This window comes from Portunus trituberculatus, chromosome 44 (assembly GCF_017591435.1).
Source record: "Portunus trituberculatus isolate SZX2019 chromosome 44, ASM1759143v1, whole genome shotgun sequence".
Classification (NCBI taxonomy): Eukaryota; Metazoa; Arthropoda; class Malacostraca; order Decapoda; family Portunidae; genus Portunus; species Portunus trituberculatus.
This window is the reverse complement of record NC_059298.1, coordinates 9,646,426-9,669,003: the sequence shown is the minus strand read 5'-3', so window position 1 is coordinate 9,669,003 and position 22,578 is coordinate 9,646,426. Positions and strand designations below refer to the sequence as shown.

Here is a 22,578-nt window from a genome sequence, read left to right as displayed (position 1 = left end):
TTTGTGTATGTGGCTTGTTGACTGGGAAGCAGATTAGGAAAGACCGGCGACCTAAAGTTCTGTAAGCTTTCTTGAAGGTTTTTAGTCGATGGAATGTACATGACGAGCAGAGAGAGAGAGAGAGAGAGAGAGAGAGAGAGAGAGAGAGAGAGAGAGAGAGAGAGAGAGAGAGAATGCCTGAGGAGTTATGAGGAGCTGAGAGGGACTATGGAGCCATTAAGAAACGGGTGGCGGGGCGAGGGGTGAGGAACGAGGCGGGCAGTCAGTCAGGACGCCTCGTAGGGTTATTGTGAAAGGCTTAATGGGACCGACGCCTTCTCTGTGTGATGTTTTGCCCCTTGTCAGGTTCTTAGAGGACGTGTAGATCACTTTGGAGCGCAGAGACCTAGTGTGTGTGTGTGTGTGTGTGTGTGTGTGTGTGTGTGTGTGTGTGTGTGTATGTGTGTGTAATAATTTATTCGGTTTGCGTACCAGAGTAATTTGATGGGTATGCGTCACCACTTTCATTCCTCCGCCTCCTTCTCCTCCTCCCTCTCCTCTCCTCTCCACCTCTTTCTTCTTTTCTTCCTCCTTTTCTTCCTCTCAAGAGTGTCACGTTTACACCAAAGCATGAATATTACTAAAGAAACGCTTCACTTTTCATGTCTTTATTCATTTATTTATTTATTTATTTTTTTTTTACCATTTTATCGTTTCATATTGGAAAGTGACCATGTAAGAATAATTGGTTTGCAAACGTATGTACATTTTCTTTAAAGTGATGATGTAAGAATTATGAACATGCATCTATATACATTTTTTTATATATATTTTTTTAGTGGTAATCGTTCTATAATACTTTACCATTTTCTCAGTTTTATTTCTTTTTATGGTGGGTTCAATTATTTTTTTTTTCTGTGATATAAAAACTAATGCTCTCAGTTATTTATTTATTTTTTTTCTCTTGCGCGATTGAACATATGTGTTTGAAACTTTATATAATGTTTTCTTATTATCTACGTGTTCTGAGGATGTGTTATTAGTATTATTTTATTATTTTTTTTTTTTTTTACTCTCCTCTTCTTCTGGTTGTTGTTATTGTTGTTGGTGCTGCTGTTTTTTTTTTTTTTGCTTCTTCTTCTTCTTCTTCTTCTTCTTCTTCTTCTTCTTCTTCTTCTTCTTCTTCTTCTTCTTCTTCTTCTTCTTCTTCTTCTTCTTCTTCTCTCTCTCTCTCTCTCTCTCTCTCTCTCTCTCTCTCTCTCTCTCTCTCTCTCTCTCTCTCTCTCTCTCTCTCTCTCTCTCTCTCTCTCTCTCTCTCTCTGTTTCTTTTCTGGAGATGCGGTGTTCGTTATCTGGCAATATATCAGAGAGAGAGAGAGAGAGAGAGAGAGAGAGAGAGAGAGAGAGAGAGAGAGAGAGAGAGAGAGAGAGAATGTGCATACCTGTGACTGAGTGCCTTTAGAGTGTGTGTGCGCGCGTGTGTAATGGACAGGCAGGCAAGCAGGCGGACTGTTGGACGGGGGGGTAGGCAGTGGAAGACGGGTGCGGGGTCAGTTTAATTATAAAAGGCTCCGTCACACCTCAGTGCCTTGGTGAAGGAGAATCGCCGTTGCCCGAGTCGATGGATCCGGGAGACGCCCAGCCCGGGTCACCCTCCCTCGGCGCGGACGGCAGGTATTGATAAGAGTTCCTGGCCCCTTCAAGCATTAGTGTGTGGAGGAGGAAGGAATGGATGGAGGGATGGTGTGTGTGTGTGTGTGTGTGTGTGTGTGTGTGTGTGTGTGTGTGTGTGTGTGTGTGTGTGTGTGTGTGTGTGTTGTGGTGGATGGGTGGATGGGTTTTTTTTTATTTATGTATTTATTTTTTGTCTATGCATGTCTGTTGCTTTGGTTATGTCTTTCGATTCCTGCGTGTCTCTGTTCATTTTATTTACATCTTAATTTCTCTCTCTCTCTCTCTCTCTCTCTCTCTCTCTCTCTCTCTCTCTCTCTCTCTCTCTCTCTCTCTCTCTCTCTCTCTCTCTCTCTCTCTCATAAAATAATGCTGTCCCCTGATTTATTCCTCGTAACAAGTATTTTAACTCACTTAATGACATAAGCCCGACTCTTGTTATTGGTCCTGAGGGAGAGAAGGTGGGCCGCTGATCACCTGATTGTGCTCACCTGGCGGGGGAGGAACCTGTTATCCTCCTTCGATTGTCGAGATCTGACAACCTCGCCAGAAGGGCCATCACCCCGCCACGCCCAGCCCTGAGTTATGGATGAGTCCCGCCACCCATTACTTGCCTCGCTGCTGAAATGCGTCCGCTGATTCAAGAAGGTTTTGCTGGATATTGGCAAGTGTTGTGCTCGCTAATAGTTGCCAAGGGAAAAGTGAATGTACTAGTGAATAAACCCTTAACCTTTTAACTGTTGGTGATACGTTCCTTGTTACTAAATTCGTTGCTCATAATCAGTTCAATGAGCTAAAAAATAGTTGCTTGCACTGGAATATTTGAACTGTTTGATAGTTTAATTTGCTGGCAGTAGAACGTCTCTCTCAAGATTGTGGTGTAAACTTGCGCCACAACGCTTTAATAAATTTTAGGACAAGACATAACAGTCAAGGAGTTATGTGAAATATTCAAGCGGAACTTGGCGTAGTGTGGAGACAGTTTGCTCCGCATAACTTCTAGAGTGACAAGTGAAGAGCAGAGTTCCTGTCACTTGCGTGTGTTCGGCTGGGCGAGGCAGGAAGGTCGGTCTAACGAAACGTCACGCTCACTGCCTTGGCGTGGAAGGAAGAAAGAGAGAGAAAAAATATATATGTGAGGATTGTTGTTTAGTCTTGAAGGGGCGAACGATGACCGGCGCCTGAATCACTTTTTTTGTTGCTTCTACACTCTATTGGAATTAAACGTGTCTTGTGATGTAACTTTAATGTAATTCTAGTTGAGACACTTGTATCTTTATCATCTTATATTGCGTGCATTGTCTTAATTTCTGGCGGGTAAGTAATGCAGGGTCTTTGTCCTTGCCGCCGCACAATCCCTCCCTCCTCAGTTCATTATCAGCTCCTGCCTTGGCGCCTGTGTTTGGGTAGACGCTTGTATAGATCATGCTCAAGTGCCTCTCAAGGCCCACTCCAGACCCTTCCGGACCTCCCCTCCAGGCTCTTCCAGGCCCCCGTCCAGGGCCATTCAAGTGTCATCTAGGTCCCCCTTGACTCCTCCTTCGAGACCATTGAGATCATGAATGTAGAATGTAAAGAGTTCCATTTGCTGTACTTTTATTAAAACTACAGAAGGAGGAGAATAGCGCCGCTCGAGTTGAATTATGGCTAAAGAATTGCTGAATCAAATTAAAGTTTAAGAATTGCCCTTTCTCTCTTCTTACTTTCCTTAAGATTTATTTGAGAACCATATAACGATTTTTTTTCTGTGCATACGTGTGTTAGACTATACTGGAGCGCAACATTATGTAGCACAGTAAAGCAGGAGAGCTGGAGGATTGGCGTTCCCGGCAGAGACTGGCAGGAAATCAACAATAGCTGTGACTTCCTCGGAGCGCCCCGGGCCAGCCAGTCGCCCCCGAGACATGTGAGTACGTAATTATGCAAATACGGGGAAGATCCGGAATGAGGGAGGAAGTGGAGGAGCAGGAGCAGGAGAAGTAGGAGGTCGGGTGGATAGAAGGAGAAATACAGGAAAGAAGGGGAAGAGGAGAATGTGAAGGCAAGTAGGGTATTAAGGATGAGGAAGCAAAGGATGAGGATGAGAAGGGCGTTGAGGTTGGTCGGGTTTAGCAGAAGGGTCGAGGGCAGGATGCGAGATAAACGAAGACACAAGGATAATGAAGATCACAGACTCTCTCTGATTAGCTGCGCCGCGCACCACACCAGGAGTCGCTGCTCGGCTTGATGGCGTGTCTTTTTTATGGGTGTGCTTTGGATAGTGATTACCATTTTTATGGCTTAATTGCCTTGTGTGTGTGTGTGTGTGTGTGTGTGTGTGTGTGTGAGAGAGAGAGAGAGAGAGAGAAAGAGAGAGAGAGAGAGAGAGAGAGAGAGAAAGTGAAAATTAGATTAGTTCAATAACACGATGAATTATATTTTCTCTGTTCCCTCTCCCTCTCCCTCTCCCTCGTAAAATGTGATTGAGGTAATGCGTCGGTCTGGGTGTGTGCCATAATCACACGTAATGTAATCGTGACGCTCACCTGTGCAGCGTGAAAGGTGAGGGGCTCTGAGGGTCGGTACGGAACGCGCAGGACCTGTTTTCCGTGTCCTTCATTAGGCCGGTGATTAATGATGGGAGAGAGTGTGTGGGGATTAACTTAATTTCGGTGCCTTAATAATCTGTGTGGCAAGCTGCGCGGAGGACAAATATTTCTGGTTTTCAGGCTGATAATTGGACAGCTTACACGGTAATTGCGCCGCAGCTCCCACAGCTCCACCCTCACACCCACCCTGACACCATCCCTGACACCCACCCATCCCTTCAGCTATCAGACATCGACCCCCAGATCTTTGTTTTTGCCGATGTCTAATCCCTACCAACACTTGTACACCGCACCCCTCCTCGCACGTCCTCGTACACATTCTCTCCCAGCACCAAATCACATCCACTCATTACTCCTTCCTTCTACATCCTCACACGCCCTCCCTCACCACCTGCACATCATATCCCTTCCTGCTACACCCTCACGCACGGCCTCTCCCGGCATCGAACCACCTTCATTCATACCATACGAGTACACTTTCCTCTCACATCCTCACGTCCACTTCTATGATCCTTCCACAATGTAATTTATTATTATTATGTTGTTTTTTCGGTTTTCATTTCCTACCAACCATCCTTCACTCCATTCCTCAGGGTTCTCAAACACGAGTCTCTGTCTTCTCCCCTAAATGATGTGCGAGAGCATCATTAAGGCCACCCCAGACCTTCTCATCAAGTGGTCTCACGTTACTCAGTGTTCGGGGGAAGGAAAGCTGGGAATTATCTCTTTGTTTCCCTTCTACACGACAGTAGGATGGAGAAGGAACGTGGGTATTTCTCTCTCTCTCTCTCTCTCTCTCTCTCTCTCTCTCTCTCTCTCTCTCTCTCTCTCTCTCTCTCTCTCTCTCTCTCTCTCGTGGCCTCGTCAGAACTGTAGGATTCGTACAATGAGAGTATGAATTTAGCTGCCATTATGGGAGTGCTTAGTGTCCCTCAGTGGACAATACAACACGTTGGTGAATTAGTGACAGAATTTTATCATCAGTGAAAGGCGTTATTCCCGATTTTCTGACCTGTTGTCTTTGTATTCGGTAATTGCGCCAGAATTACGTGCACCGCCGCTCCTTCATTACCCTGCAGCTCATGGCGCCAGTGAAAGGGTTGCGAGTACTGAAAGAAACAAAGTTACAAGTTCGCATGAGATTGCCAGCGTGGGAGTGATGGGGGGTTGGGAGGGTGGTGGGAAAGCAAGAAGGTCGTCCTGGTAGCGTCACAGTCAGCAAAGTCTTAGGCAGAACTCAGGAGGAAGGAGAAATGCAGCGAGGTGGGAAGTTGTGGAAGTGTTATTGGCTCCGTGTTGCTCCCTCACTCCAGGACGAGACCAAATTAGTCTGTGATATGTAAGTCTTCAACAATTTGTGAACCAAATGAGTGACGCATGAGCGTGTGTGTGTGTGTGTGTGTGTGTGTGTGTGTGTGTGTGTGTGTGTGTGTGTGTGTGTGTGTGTGTGTGTTTGAATTTTTCACTTTCAGATTATGAATAGTTAAGGTAGAATATTGAGAAATAAGTAATTATGTGTCAATTTAAGTTATTCAATATCTTTAGCGAGGCAACAGCTTGACTAAGCTTGGAGTTACGAATACACTTGTTTTATATCTGATGAAAGGTTTCCCTACGTAACGTGGCCGACGCTGTGTTGCTGTGCAGACAAGGTAATAATGAGTATCTAAATGGTTGGCGTGACGTGGGATTCCTAGCCTTACCTTGGGTTGGCATGGCCTGGCTTGGTTTGACTTGGATTGGCTGGGCGCTGGATGGCTTTGCTTTGCTTTGCTTTGCTTGTTGTAGCCTAGGTTTGCTTTGGTTTTGGTGTATCCTTGCTTGCTACCTTTACTTTCTTGTCATGTGTCATATTGATTCAATTTCCTTGAAGAAGTGACGCGTGTTTGCTTTTAATGTCGAGTCACTGACTTGAGATTGCAAACCTTCATTACAGTACGTTATTCCTTAACCTTTGTTGCTACACCCACGTGTGTGTGTGTGCGTGTGTGTGTGTGTGTGTAATTCACTGTTTGATCTGCTGCAGTCTCTGACGAGACAGCCAGACGTTACCCTACGGAACGAGCTCAGAGCTCATTGTTTCCGATCTTCGGATAGGCCTGAGACCAGGCACACACCACACACCGGGACAACAAGGTCACAACTCCTCGACTTACATCCCGTACCTACTCACTGCTAGGTGAACAGGGGCTACACGTGAAAGGAGACACACCCAAATATCTCCACCCGGCCAGGGAATCGAACCCCGGTCCTCTGGCTTGTGAAGCCAGCGCTCTGTGTGTGTGTGTGTGTGTGTGTGTGTGTGTGTGTGTGTGTGTGTGTGTGTGTGTGTGTGTCTGAGTCCGTCTGTATGTCAGTCTGTGTGTCCATTCGTCCACATTCTTTTGCTTCATGTAAAACTTTATAGAAAGAGCGTTTCTATTTACTTTTTTTTTCAGCTTCAAGGATTACACTTCCATGGAGGACAGAAACCTATTTAGCCAATTTTCACATCACCAAGGAAATGAAAAAAAAATATCCCTTGCTTGGATATTATGTACTGTAAATAACATTTCGTAAGAAATATCTTTAAACAAATTCTCTCTTTACAAGTTATCGTACCCTCATGGTATTCTGGTTATACTCTAAGAACTCTTGGACTTAGAAATAATGCGGTGATAACCTCTTCCTCGTTATCACTTTTTTGCGGTCTTTGCTAGCGGTGGAGTGAAGCTCAGCGGCACGGGCAGCAGCTGTAGGGGTCGTGAGTGCACATTAACGAGGCCAGGTGTGACTGAGAGTAAGGGCAGGTGTTATCATATCCCAATATGCAATTACGTTTCAATTCTGGATAAATACACTCTCTGGCATATGTAGCGCAGAGAGAGAGAGAGAGAGAGAGAGAGAGAGAGAGAGAGAGAGAGAGAGAGAGAGAGGGAGGGGGGTGTTATTACCTGGTTGGTGTGCCGGGTGAGTGTCGCAGGTGTTCGCTATAACGTGGGCGACTGTGTGAATGTGTGTAGATTTATATATTTATAATTCACAAGTCGCTGGGTGCCATGCATGAGGGAAAGGAAGACTCGCCTCATCACTTTACATCTTTCCTCGTAGCTCCTGGATGTTGTCAAACTTTTTTTCACTCCTTTCATCCTTTTATGCTTGTCCATGCTCATTTTCTAGTATTTCATTATCTTTCATCCGTTGCTCCAAGCATTGTGCTGTGTGAAAATGATCCTTAAGTAAATAAATGAATAACCATCAGAGGGTAAAGTATTCATGGAGCGAGTATATTTCTTTCTTGCATGTGTCCTTTGTGTGTTTTTTAAGCTTTTAACAATTTTTTTGTCAAGCTTACTTTATGTTGTATCTCTCTCTCTCTCTCTCTCTCTCTCTCTCTCTCTCTCTCTCTCTCTCTCTCTCTCTCTCTCTCTCTCTCTCTCTCTCTCTCTCTCTCTCTCTCTCTGAAACTAAAAGGCTTAAAAGTGAAACTCGGTAACAAAATATCAATTGAATATTTTTTTTCTTTTTGCTCCAGTGCAGCTACATGTAAAAAAATGATCCACATCTCTTGCCGGAAATGTTGAAAGGTGCGGTGTAAAAAAAGGAAGTAAAAGGAAAAAAAAAAGAAAAGAATATCACTGGAGTCTTAGTACGAGACATTTATATTTGATTTACTACCTTTTGTCGTTGTTATTTTTTTATTCCATCATGTATGAGACACATGTGTTTGGAATTAATAAAAAAGCTACTGTGTGTGTGTGTGTGTGTGTGTGTGTGTGTGTGTGTGTGTGTGTGTGTGTGTGTGTTATAAGCATGGTGGAGCAGTGATTTTTTTCCCTTATTAGTCTGTTTTTTTATTAGGTATACTTAATGGTGGTGGTGGTGGTGGTGGTGGTGGTGGTGGTGGTGGTTGTGGTGGTGGTTGTGGTGGTGGTGGTGGTGGTGGTGGGGTGGTGGTGACATTGGTAGACGAAATGGGAAAGAAAAAGAAACGCTAGTAATATATATTCAATCAAAACTTACCTTTTTGGATGTTTATTAATGTATTAATGTTTACATGCGACTTAAAATACTCTTTAATATTCATGTTATGATAGTGAAAAATTTAAATTGCTAATACACACACACACACACACACACACACACACACACACACACACACACACACACACACACACACACACACACACACACACACACACACACACACACACACACACACTAGTCTGTCTCTTTATTATTCAACAAACATGCATTACCTTCAATTGATATTCATACGCTCCGGAAGCACTGGACAGAATATGAATCATCTACATTTTCTTTTAATACTTTTTAGCACCAAGGCTTAGAGAGAGAGAGAGAGAGAGAGAGAGAGAGAGAGAGAGAGAGAGAGAGAGAGAGAGAGAGAGAGCACAGTACCTGCACATTTCATATTCCGTTAGAGCACAACACCGACATTTCGTGGTCAGGGCAGACTTGGCTTAGTATTGCAAATTCTTGTTGGTGAATTACAGTTCTTTATTTATTTATTTTACCAAACTTACCAAAAATCTATGTTTTCATATTTACTTTCTTTTTGTGGGCAAGTAATCTCTAAAATTCTGATCTTTCACATTTTTTTTTTTTTAACTGAATGACACTTCAATAACAATCACTATCGTACTCTAGTGAACCACATCTAATACGTGGCAGGAAGATGAATGTTAATCTTTAGCAACGCCAGAATAATTTAATATATCACTGCAATTGCTAGTCTGTTTCCTATAGGTAGGTATTTTCTCACTAGAAAATATCACACGAACTCTTCCTTCATTAACGTTCATCAAATTACGTTAAGATGCACTTGTATAAGACGAGAAAACATTCAAGAATACCGCCCTAATTGTAATGGCAGCGAGCGGCATTACGAAACATCATTCACGGCAGTGCAGGGAAGGTTACAGGGCGGTGTCTCAGAGCAGTGAGAGTGATCGGCGTCTTGAGTTAGGTACTTCCCACCAGGAAGAGAAACCGTGGCGAGTGTGTAAATAAGAGATTGCTGAGCCGAGGAGGAGGTGAATAGAATATGAAAGGATCGAACGCTCTGGGTGAATAGATTGCTCTCAAACGAGGCTTTGTGCATGGCAAGTGCAGTTTATTGTTCAATAGTAATAAATACTACCTGTGGGATTTCTTTATTTTATATATATGTGTGTGTGTGTGTGTGTGTGTGTGTGTGTGTGTGTGTGTGTGTGTGTGTGTGTGTGTGTGTGTGTGTGTGTTAGCAGTAAGGTTGATAAGAAATATATTCACGATCTGTAGTTGGGTTCATTATGGGCAGGTGTTTGTTAAGAAAAGAACACCTGCAGCAGGTGGGGGAAGGGTCAAGGAGGCGAGCAGCTGTGGGGCGGCGCGTGGGCCTGGCGGCACGGTGATCGGGGTTGATTGTAAGGGGCTGCATGTTTTGAGGTTGTGGGTTTGTGTGTCAAGTGAGGCTTAGGGAGGCCACCTGGTGAAGGGGTGGCGGGAAGGAGGAGAGGGAAGTGCGGGAGGGATTTGTAAATTCAGTAGGTTAACCAGGTGGTAAGATGCATGATTGATATCCTTTGCCGTGATGCGCTGACATTTTTTGGTCACTATACACGGTTGTTGAACGTGGCCACGGTACGTATACAGTGATTTATATTCATACGCGCGCGAGCACACACACACACACACACACACACACACACACACACACACACCTAATTATTTATCATCTTACGTCTTTCATATAATATGACTTACGGTTTGCTGTACGCTTCAGACTTTTGATACCGTCTACCTATCTATTATACCGCAAAATCTTGTAAAAAAAAAAGCATATTTTTCCGTATCAGCCGTAAGTCAAGATGACAGTTTGCGCGTAAAACACTCGAAGGCAGGTTGGGCGGCGCGCCAGGTGTGACGAGGTGAAGTAACTGTCATGTGATGGTGTGGGGAACGGGCGGCCCTGTCCTCCTTGCACACCCTTAGCTATAGTGATCGGATTGTAACATGGCGGGGAGGGGGCCAAGACCTGCTCACTGACAGTCTTTGTTATCTGTTACTTTATTATTATTACTATTTATACGTCAGGGTAGATAGTGCATTCATTGATTAGTAGATTCATCGAGTTAGGAAAAACGTAGACACACTAAATATTTGTACAAAAAAAAAAAAATAGGAATGATAAAAATATAAGATAAAAGAAAAAAAGGTGCTGTGAAGTGTTTGTTGCTTGGCTAGGCGCCACGGGTTTTGGCAGCATTAAATTGTATCTGCATTGTCAGCGAAGGCACTTCTGGGAAGAAGGGCTAGACAGCTTCATGTAACATGTTTGTTGTGTGTTCCTCCCCAACACTGGTTGAATTATTGTCCTGTTTGTGAACATGTGTATGAGAGAAAGATTTTGCAAGATTATTATTGCAATAAAATTTTTAACTACGTAATAAAGACTATTGCAGGAGGAATTAGGAATGGATGGGTGGGAGGATGGAGGCGCACAACACATAGGCCTTGAGGGGTGAAGTACACCGTGAGATACTGCTGACCGAGAACCACAAGGCCAGCTCAGTTACACGCCATCAGCACGCCGAGAGGGAGCCTTGCACACTTGAAAACACCCATAAAAGTCATGTTTAGCTGCTGATGATGCAATAAGAAAGCAACCGAGTTCCTGAGGCAAGGGTCGGGGAGGAAGCACCAAGGGGAGCAGAAGGTGTCGTAAGGCTGTGAGGAGAGTGTTGTTATGATGCCTTGCCTTCATTTTCCAACCAATCCGGCCCCACAATGGTCGGAAGATTTAGCGTCGGCAAAGCTACCTCAACACGCCACGCATTGATGACTCACCTCCCGGATTTGCCAAGCCAGTGACACTGCGCGCATATTGCTAAACCCCACTAACTCCCCGCCGCTGCCATACGTGTCGAGCCGCACAGCTGGCTGCCGTCATCACTTCGGTATTTATAGACGACAAGTAGTCACGACCTCATGGTATGTGACAGAGGGGTTCATCACCCTCGTTACATACTTGGACGTGTTTATCATGTCATGGTTTTGTTTTCAGGCTTTAATTTATAGGGAATGTTGGAAGCTTTGGAAGGTGCGCAGTTTGGAGCGGCTCGAGAGGGTGGTGAGGGTGAAAGGGGTAAGGATGAAGGACTGTGGTGAAGGGCACATGCCATAGCATAGGATTAACGTGGTGGCGGGAGAAAAGAGAGAAGGCGTTAGAATGGATATTAAAAGTAAATAAAAGGAAATAAACAAACAATCCGTTGCTGCTGCTGCACCAGCTGCTGCACCAGCTATTCATGCTCCTCCTGCTACTGCCGCTACCACTACTACTGATACTACTACTACTACTACTACTACTACTACTACTACTACTACTACTACTACTACTACTACTGCTGCTGCTGCTGCTGGTGCCGCTGCTGCTGCTAATAATAATAATTAATAATAATAATAATAATAATAATAATAATAATAATAGTAATAATAAAAATAAATGCAATAATAATAATAATAATAATAATAATAATAATAATAATAATAATAATAGCAGACACGGAACAAGAAAAAAACACTAATACTCATTATTCTTCAAGGTACAAACCATTGGCTCATTAGGGCTTGTTTGGCTGCTGCGACCTTCATACACACACTCACACACACACACACACACACACACACACACACACACACACACACACACACACACACACACACACACACACACACACACACACACACACACACACACATACGTAGGAAAGCGTGGATACAAATTACATACACGCTATAAATTGTTGGAAATACTCTCAAACACGAACCACATACATATGCATCACTTCAAACACGAGTACAGAGAGCAATAACATAGTTACACCTCCAACTATTTCCCCGCCCAACACACACACACACACACACACACACACACACACACACACACACACACACACACACACACACACACACACACACACGAGCGCGCGGTAAGACTTAATATACACTTTCCATTCCAGGAGTTTGTACGTACATAGAGTTCCGGATACTTTGCCAGCCCCTGCACATTTCCTATTCACCCCTACATAATTTTTTTTTCCCTTCTTCTTTTTGTTATACCACATAATTATTCATTCTATCATTTATTCCCTTGTATTGGTATTTGTTTGTCTATTTCATTTACTTTTTTTTTGTTTGGTGCATTGGGTAATTATTAATATTTCCTTTTTTGTTTTGTTTTTTTACGCTAGTTACATCATTTTTGTGTGTAAAGGATGAGTCAGCGTGCCCGAATCAGTGCCAATAAGTCAGTCTTGTACTACCACTGGTCAGGCGAACTATAGTGATATTTCGACAGGTCTTCTTGTCGATGTGGGAAACATTTTGTTGTTAGAAACTGTGTATTTTATAATCAACAATTTCAGCGTCCCCTTTCTGTGACAACAACAGCAGCAGCAGCAGCAACAACAACAACAACAACAACAACAACAACAACAACAACAACAACAACAACAACAACAACAACAACAACAACCACAACCACTAGGGCACACTGTATAACATTAAGGACAAACAGACAACAGGTTTCACGCACACCAACCTTGACACGGCAATCTACAGCAGCACAAGTATGACAGGAACGCAATCACGCAGGCGCCGCTCATGTGCCCTTGATCCTCAGTGTGTGTGTGTGTGTGTGTGTGTGTGTGTGTGTGTGTGTGTGTGTGTGTGTGTAATTCTCCTCGGTCGCCTGCTGGTCACCCAGCCAGTCTTCCCCATTACGGAGCGAGCTCAGAGCTCATAGACCGATCTTCGGGTAGGACTGAGACCACAACACATTCCACACACCGGGAAAGCGAGGCCACAACCTCTCGAGTTACATCCCGTACCTATTTACTGCTAGTGAACAGGGGCCACACATTAAGAGGCTTGCTCATTAGCCTCGCCGCTTACCGAGACTCGAACCCGGGCCTCTCGATTGTGAGTCGAGCGTGCTAACCACTACACTACGCGGTGTGTGTGTGTGTGTGTGTGTGTGTGTGTGTGTGTGTGTGTGTGTGTGTGTGTGTGTGTGTGTGTGTGTGTGTGTGTGTGGTCGAATGAAGTTAATTCTTATTTTGCAGTAAACCACACACACACACACACACACACACACACACACACACACACACAGAGAGAGAGAGAGAGAGAGAGAGAGAGAGAGAGAGAGAGAGAGAGAGAGAGAGAGAGAGAGAGAGAGAGAGAGAGAGATCAGCATACCAGAGTGCCACACCTTGATATTTCTTTCCACCCTAAAAACTGGTTCCTTCCTTACGTTACTTACTTGGCCTCAGTGTGCCAACTCCCCTTCGCCTCACGTGCCTGTAGCCCGACTCTCCCTAACACACCCAGGCCGTCTTTGCACAATGGTAACTTCCACACCACAACACGAAGGATGCGTCGGTGATCTAAGGTGACCTCTCTCACACACACACACACACACACACACACACACACACACACACACACACACACACACACACACACAATAAATAGGCTAAAGTCAAGGTCTCTACCTCTTATCAGTTCTCCTTTCACGGCACGTCTCTCTCCAATCTTTTATCTTTGTTATCTCGTATCACTGGTGCGCGTACAATGACCAATGTTTTGTTGAATGGAGGAGGAGTAATTGCATAGAGCGAGCCCCGCCTTCACTCATTCCCCTCTCGCCATTCTCTTTCGCCTCCCTCCCCTCCACCACTCCCTCTCTTGCACAAGGCTTGCTGAACGGATGTATGATTATTGTTGTATTAATTGGGTAATATTAAAAATGACAGCAAGTTGTATATTTTCTTTTTCCTATTCCATTTTTTTCTGCCATGTCTCTTTCTTACTTATCCTTCTCTTTTTAATTCCTACATTCTCCACAGACTTCCTCCAAGACAGATGATACTTCAAAATTTTCTCTAATCTACTTTCTTTTCCTACTTAAGAGCATTTATAGTTAATTTTGTCGCGTCCTCGGCCGTCATCTGGTCTGTAAATAGAAATAAGTCAGTAAGAAGAAAACGTTGCCAAACCAAGGAACTTGCTTATTGCTTTTCCTGGTCGCCTTTTGTTATCTCTTGTTGCCTCGTGTCTAATGCCCCCGGCTGCTCCTGCTGCTGCTGCCCCTTGTCCTCTCCTCCCCTCCTTATCCCTCCTAATCGGTCGGTCTCCCTGCTGTCCTTGCTTTCATGTAGTTTTTCTTGTTCCTACTGGCTTTTCTTCATGATGTTTCTCGCCACTGTCTCTTTTTTTTTTCTTTTTCTTGTTTTCTTCTCAGACTGCTATTTGTATTTTTATTCTTGCTGGAGTGAATCTTGCCTTTCTGTTTCTATTCTATTTTCTCTGTTTATTTGTTGTGTGTGTGTGTGTGTGTGTGTGTGTGTGTGTGTGTGTGTGTGTGTGTGTGTGTGTGTGTGTGTGATGATCTTCATTTTATGCTCTAATCACATTCCTCAGTTGTTCTTATCAATTATACTCCTCTCTCTCTCTCTCTCTCTCTCTCTCTCTCTCTCTCTCTCTCTCTCTCTCTCTCTCTTGATATTGACGTTCATGGTGCCTCCTGTTAATCTTTCACTTTTATTCTCCAGCCTCCAATTTTCCCCATTCTTTATTCTTACTTCCTTCTGTTCCCTCAACTTTCCCTTCTGCTACTGTTCATTATTCACTTACGTGTTTGTTTTGTCTGCTGCCCCACCTTCTATTCTTTCCATTGCCTCGCACGTCTTCTTTTTCTTGTTTTCCACCACCACCACTACTGCCTCCCGCCGTCACCTGTTGCTTGGTTCATACCCCCTCCTCCTCTGACACGCTTTTATCTCAGCAAGGTCCAAGGTCGTCAAGTCTTTACTCTCATTCTAACCCCGCTAATCAGAAGCAGTAAATATTAGACGTCAGGCACAGAGAGCGGCGGTGGGGGAGGGAATTCAACTCAGTTCCCTGCCAAGACTGACGAACATTGCTGCTTAGACGCCGAGCTGAACGTGACAGAATTCTCAAGGGGAAAGTGAATCATTTTAGCGGCGGGAGGTGTGAAGGTTGACGATTGGAGTGTGTTAATGTTGCTATTCTTCTGTGTGTGTGTGTGTGTGTGTGTGTGTGTGTGTGTGTGTGTGTGTGTGTGTGTGTGTGTGTGTGTGTGTGTGTGACTGGTTCCTCACTGCTACACTTCACGCCGTATACATCACTCCGCTTCCTGTTCTGTCCCGGATGGCAAACAAGGTATTCAGTGCCGCGTCCCGTCACGTGCTCCAGAGAGATGTGTTCAGCATTTTACGTAGATAAAGAGGATCGATGCCTCATTAGACGAATCTCCTCAACCCCTCTGGCCGCGTACCTTGTTCCGGATTACAATAATTTTACCTCTGAAGATTAGTAAGTTGTAAGTACCTACATAGAGTCAAGCTTTACAGTTTTAATTAGACATCGGTAAGCAACGAATGAGGTAGTGAAGAGTCCTTGGAAATATATTGAGCTAGTACAAAATATTTTCCATCATGTAATATTCCTCATGCACAAGGACGAAGCATGAGATGAAAGTTGATATGTGGAAAAATATGCATATTTGAAAAAAAGGGAAAATAGGTAGAAGGGAAAACTGGTTACATTCTAAGAGCTTGGCCAAGACGCAACACCAGTGATTAAGAACCTGTCACTAATACGTGAATGATCAGAAAGTTGAAATGCTATGAATCTCCATGTGAATATCCGCAATAAAACACGATCCTCAGAGATCAGTCCTCTTAGTTACTAACATACTTACAACGTTATATTGGCCTGTTAGCTCAGTTGGTTAGAGCGCCGTGCTAATAACGCGGATGTCGAGGGTTCGATCCCCTTACGGGCCACAGGTTAGAGGACCTTTTTTTTTTTTTTTTTTTTTTCTTCCTCGTTGCTTTCTTTACAGGCAACTCACATGGTAATGCTTCCTCTCATTACTTGTTAAAATGAGATGCACGCTTCAGTCAGATTAATACTCTCTCTCTCTCTCTCTCTCTCTCTCTCTCTCTCTCTCTCTCTCTCTCTCTCTCTCTCTCTCTCTCTCTCTCTCTCTCTCTCTCTCTCTCTCTCTCTCTCTCGAAGTTGAGTATACTTGTCTTGCCTTCCTCGTCGAGCAAGAGGATGAGGTGTGTGGCGCGTGAAAGACCTTGGTTTACCCTTAGATAGAACTGTACGAGCTCTTGAGTTCTTACCTGGAATCCAGCATACACACACACACACACACACACACACACACACACACACACACACACACACACACACACACACACACACGGCAGCCACGTATCATAACGGCCTCACACAGCCCAACAAGGCGATGGTATTGAAGTTTCCTTAACAAAGTTAGTCCGTCAGTCTCTTCGTTCCTCCGCCTAAACTTGTGTTAATTAAGTTTCACTTTTTCCCATAACGTATTGTGCGTTGTTGCATGATTGGCAGCCGTGGGCGTAACACCTTCCTGATCCCGGGAGTATTTTTATCACAGTGACGTTGTTTTCTCCAGAGTTTATTTCCAGTTAGTTTGTTGCATCAGCAAACAAACACGACAAGCTGCACATCCTTTTCCTGGAGTGTGGCGTGTTTAGCGTGTCAGTAAATTGCTTTATTTTTATGGACTTGTAACCGATTCTGCAACGTAAAGAGTAAAGTTCTATCATTTGAGAATACCGGAGGCAACCTAATGGCGGTGGGTGATTGCTTCTTGCTGGCGTGTATAAATAATCTCCATTGGTTGGTCGTTTTGGAGGTGTATCGCGGATATTGGTGTTTGGTGCAGGCTTAGTGTTCAGGGAAACTGCGCGCTCAAGGTGAAGGTCTACCCGTCTGCATTGTCGTCCCGGAAGCTCTTACAAGTGATGAGGTTTTGTATTTGCGCCAAGAAAAAAAAAAATGAAAGAGGAATGAGTGTTTATTGTGAGGAACATTTACCAAGACAGTCGCCTTCGGATTTCCTTTAAAGAAAAGATAATTCTCCTTGACTTTAAGCGACACATTCTTTAAATACAATTCAGTGACATTCCTTTGTCAGTGTCCCCAGCAGCCTGTGATCCATCGGGGCTTCCTTCCCACGGGTAACAACTTGGGAACGAACAGGCGACCGCTCACCGACCGCGCCTCAACGGAAATCGTGTACGATGTTGTTACCAGCGCCCCGGTAAATCCTGTTGTGTTTTCGCCGCACTGAATCCTGTGTTGCTCCTACGTCACTCCCCTCCCTTCCTCCTCCCGTTCTCCCTCCGTGCCTCCCTCCCATGGCAAGACACGCATGCGGATGGTGCGGAGAAAGGACGGACAAAGTTTCATTGTGTTGTTGGTCGGATTTACCGATTATCAGTGGCATTTGAGTGTTCTTAAACCACTGCCACTCACTGAAATTTACTCCCATCACTGAGGCGTTCTCTGTACCTGCCTTCCCTGAAACCCACTTATATCATCTGCTTTCTAGAAATAGCTCACTCATTCCTTTCCTTGGCTCTCGGTATGTCTCCTGTTTTTTATTATTTTATTTTTCTTCTTTTTCTTTAGATTTGAGTGGCACGTGTGGCCGGAACGAAACGAAGGTCATGTCTGATTTAGTCATGCATCCGTAGAACTGTTTGAATTATATTTAGACTTCCACTGCGCGCGCTCACACACACACACACACACACACACACACACACACACACACACACACACACACACACACACACACACACACACACACACACACACACACACACACACACACATTTTCCTCTCTCTCTCTCTCTCTCTCTCTCTCTCTCTCTCTCTCTCTCTCTCTCTCTCTCTCTCTCTCTCTCTCTCTCTCTCTCTCTCTCTCTGATTACTATTACTTCACCACACCTGCCAACCTTAACTACGCCACTATCATATCACACCACCATGACTAAGTTGTTGGGCGAATTGGATAAATCAGTCTGTCAATCAGTCAGTCAATCAATCCATCAGTCATTCGCTCACCACTATCATATCGGCTACCAACCTCATCACCACCGCACCATCACACCCTAACTCAGTCACCATCACCACTAGTCAACACCACATGCTATCAAGAAACAGTTACCACATTATTCTTTCAGCTTAGCCACATCATTACCAGCACACCACTGTATTACATCCAGGAACACAACTATTGAACTGAAGCACCGTGAAACAATAGGAACAATAGTAATCATAGCACTGTAAAACTTCGCAGCACACCATATATCCACTATGTACATGATCTACTTAGATCATGTACAGTCAGCATTCTACGTATTCATCATCACCACATCCAGCTCAGATGTCACACACTATCACTATCCCCCTCTCAACCCCCTCATCACTCTCTCAACCGCATCTCTGTCACATTATACCAGCAAGGCACAGTCACCACATAGATGTAAGACAAGTATGTGTATAGAAGGCGGCAGCGCACTGCCGACAACTTTGAAAGAACTACGACACTTGTTAGTCATTCATCCAGCTAGAGGTTACATCAGATTATTTAAAAGCAGAACATATGCATATCATCTGAGTGAACGAGATTAATGAAACACACACACACACACACACACACACACACACACACACACACACACACACACACACACACACACACACACACACACACACACACATTCTACCTTTCAATATCTGCATCTGGTTATTCTAAAACCAGGAATCATATCGCCCTTCATGTGTTTCATGGGTTGTTGCGATGTCAGTGCACCGCTGTTTGTCTTCATAACTTTCTATCTCATATTGTCTCCCTACTCATCGGTTTACACACTCGTTCTTGACGCGTGTATATATTGACGTCCCACGAACTTTTAGATGAGATAACTTGGTTGGTTTTCGCAATGCTGATCCACATCAGGATCTGCTGATAAATATTCGAATAAGTAATGTATTGGAACGTTCTTTTTTTTCTCTCTCAGTTTGGGCTCCGATTGTGTGTGTGTGTGTGTGTGTGTGTGTGTGTGTGTGTGTGTGTGTGTGTGTGTGTGTGATCTTACAAATAGCGGGCCTTGTTGCATTAGTTAGCGTGGGACCGTGAGACTCGAGGCCCGCTAGCTCCAGCACAGCGAGCGCTAAAGAAAAAGACCAAGTGTGTGACCAACAGCCTGTTGATTATTGCTGTTAGATACGGCGATGCAAGAGAGAGAGAGAGAGAGAGAGAGAGAGAGAGAGAGAGAGAGAGACCTGCCTCCATATTCATCCTCATTAGTGGTATCAATATTTCCACACGTGCTGCGAGACACTGGTGCGGGTAGATTGCTAGATTGCTGTTGTTGTCCTCGCCTATCACTACTGTCAACAACCCTGTCTATGTGGTCCTGTCTTGCTGCGGGCCTCCCTCTGGTCGACCGAGGCAGACATAACAAGGATAACGTGACCTTTGGGACGTAGAAAGATTAAGATTACAGTAACGAGCAGGAGTTAACCTACTATGATAATGATGTGGTGGGGGAATGGATGACAAGGCGGGGATGATAGACTGATAGGAGTGTGGTTTATAGTGACGTGATAAGTGGCTGTATTGCAGTGATAACGACTCGCATGACAATTAAAATAGCGATACTGAGAGCTAGTCAGGCGACCACATGGGGCAGATTGACACGGATATAACACTGGGACATTTTATAACGGCGACATCACGTATATTTCTGTTATATTGTTTCATAGTCAAAGGAGGACGAGCCAAGAGAAAAAAAAACAATAATCAGGAAAAATTGCCGGCTATCTCTCTCCCACCAAGCATAGTGTAAAGAACAGTGGACATTGAAACTGCTGCTACAACTACCACCACTGCCCTCATGCGAGGTTAATGCATGAAGGCCATAAAACCCAATCTCACGCTATAACAAATATACAAATAAGCCTTTTAAGGAGTCGGGTGTCTGACTGACTAGTCCTTACCGCCGCCCTTGTCCTACTACCAAGGGGAGGAAGTTGCTACACAATGACGACCTCTATAATTCGACCCGTTCCTCCCTCACTGCCTTCCTGCCTCTCCCTTCTGGTGTCTTACTGCGCCTGTCAGTGTGTACGAGTAACTCACGGCCTGCTTCCTGTTGTTTTCCTTCTTATTTTCTGCTCGCCTGCTCCCCTCCATTACTTGAACGGCCGACCACTTGCCCTAAATGTCACTAAGCGCTCCTTGATGCTTTATCTTGTTTTGTTGATGTTGTTGGTTCTGCTTTGTGTTTATTTGTATGTTGACTTTTACTTTATATAAATATGTTGATTTTTTAGCCGTTAAATGTATTTGAGCACTACGAGAGAGCATGTCGTTATTTATTTCGTTATTTTTTTCTCATACTTCTAGTTTGTTTTAACCATTGTTACTTTTAAAGGCTCGATCATCACACATTAGTTTCACCTTCATTACCAATTTATCTTATTAATTATCTTGTTATTATAGTGCAATGTTGAATTTACTCACTCTCTCTCTCTCTCTCTCTCTCTCTCTCTCTCTCTCTCTCTCTCTCTCTCTCTCTCTCTCTCTCTCTCTCTCTCTTTATTTAAACATAACTTTATACAAAGAACATGTACCCAAAGGCGCACTGTCGTGTGCTACCTATTCTAAGGGTACTACAATCTATTTCTCTACAATATTTACAAGACTTAAAAATAGATAATATACAAGATGGTCAGCATGTAAATGGAGCACTATTCGTTTCACTTCACTTCACTAGCACTATTCACGCACTGCACTACACTGAGTCTCTCTCTCTCTCTCTCTCTCTCTCTCTCTCTCTCTCTCTCTCTCTCTCTCTCTCTCTTTGGCAGGTGAACAACACATAGTCTTGTCCCCTCTGGTTCCTCCATCAGCGGCCATGGTGCAAGGCAAGCTACAAGGGCGTGGTCCTTTAATGCTTTCACTAGACTGCATACAAATACATTGACGCACTTGGCATGTCGGACTCAACGTTAACCAGAGTTCGTGTTATTGTCTGGTAGCGCCGACCGTCACATTGTCACTTGATATAACTGATAGGTTCGCCTGAGTTTCAACAATAGCGTGATATTCATTGTCTTGATCACCTGCTGTTCTTGGTAGTGTCTGTTACCGGAGTCTGAAGGCAGCGTGACTACCTGCTCATACCTGTCACTCATGTTTTTGTTGCCTTTGTGTACACGTCAATTGTTTGGCTTCGTGGGGTTCAGATTCGTAATGTTGTGTATGTTCTTGTCTTCAGTGTAACCATGTAATAACATTATGATATTAGTGGAGGTGTAAGGCAGGCTCGTGTGTCGTGTGTTGGTTTGCAAGGATCTCTTGTATCTTTTTTTTTTTTTTTTTTTTTTTTTTTTTAAGAGATGGTAGTTGTGTGGTGTTGTGAGTGCAGGGTGGAGGTGTCATTGCTGCTGTGTAAACAATCCAATTCATGAAACTAGCACGACACGACTCACTGCACAGCGTGTCCTCTTCCTCCACCCTGAGGACCCCAAGCATGATGCAACGCTCCAAAACTGCTCAACACTGCTGCTACAGACTTACAACAATAACAGCATTCCAGCAACATGACTTATTGACGCTGCATGTGCAATAAACCTTTGATTTCGCTGACAGCGCCTCTGATATCTGACTTGTATATTCCTGATTCAGTGCAGCTTTTACTTCTTTCCCTGGAAACAGCGGTGCACATGAATTCCTACCAGAGTGCCGTAACACAACGCGCCGAGGCACATTCAGGCTACTCGCTCTGCAGCCTTCACTTTCCGGTAACATTTCAGCCTCGCCGTCATCACACGCTCCGAGCCTGGAGCTCTGCCAGCGCTTAACTTAATCACGACGACATTTATCAAATACGAACCCTACTCCACCTCCTTCCCTTCCCCTCCATCTATCCAGTCCCCACCCACTCGTCTTCCCACCCACCGCCACCACCCTCCATTGCCTGCTCTCGGAGCCTTGGTCTGAGTGAGTGATGTGATCGCATACATAAAGTCCACACCAACACGTGAATCTTTTTTCAGCCTTTTATTTATTTATTTATTTATTTATTTATTTTATTTATTTATTTATTTATTATTTATTTATTTATTTATTTATTATTATTATTATTTTTTTTTTGTGTGTGTGTGTGTGTGCGTGTGTGTGTGCGCGCGTGCGCGTGCGATCGTGGGTTTCCAGCTGTGGTTCAATGAGTGCTGGTTTATGGTTATTTTCCTTGTCTGTCCTTAAACCGTATGAGTCCCCCTCCTCTGTCAATTAGATGATGAGCGTCACGGTTACCTGAACCAGCTGACTTCAAGGCTCAGATGATCTTACATATGACGGATATTGAAGTTTTAATCGTTTCCATGACTCGAGTTCCGCCGTAACTCAGAAGTGACTTAA

General features: G+C 44.1%; 1 non-coding gene across 1 annotated transcript; it reads left to right on the top strand.

Annotated features, from left to right (window-relative positions):
* Positions 1 to 16,019: 16,019 nt before the first annotated feature.
* On the top strand, positions 16,020 to 16,093 carry Trnai-aau. Its single transcript has one exon. It is a non-coding gene; the product is annotated as a tRNA-Ile (tRNA).
* The last annotated feature ends 6,485 nt before the right edge of the window (positions 16,094 to 22,578 follow it).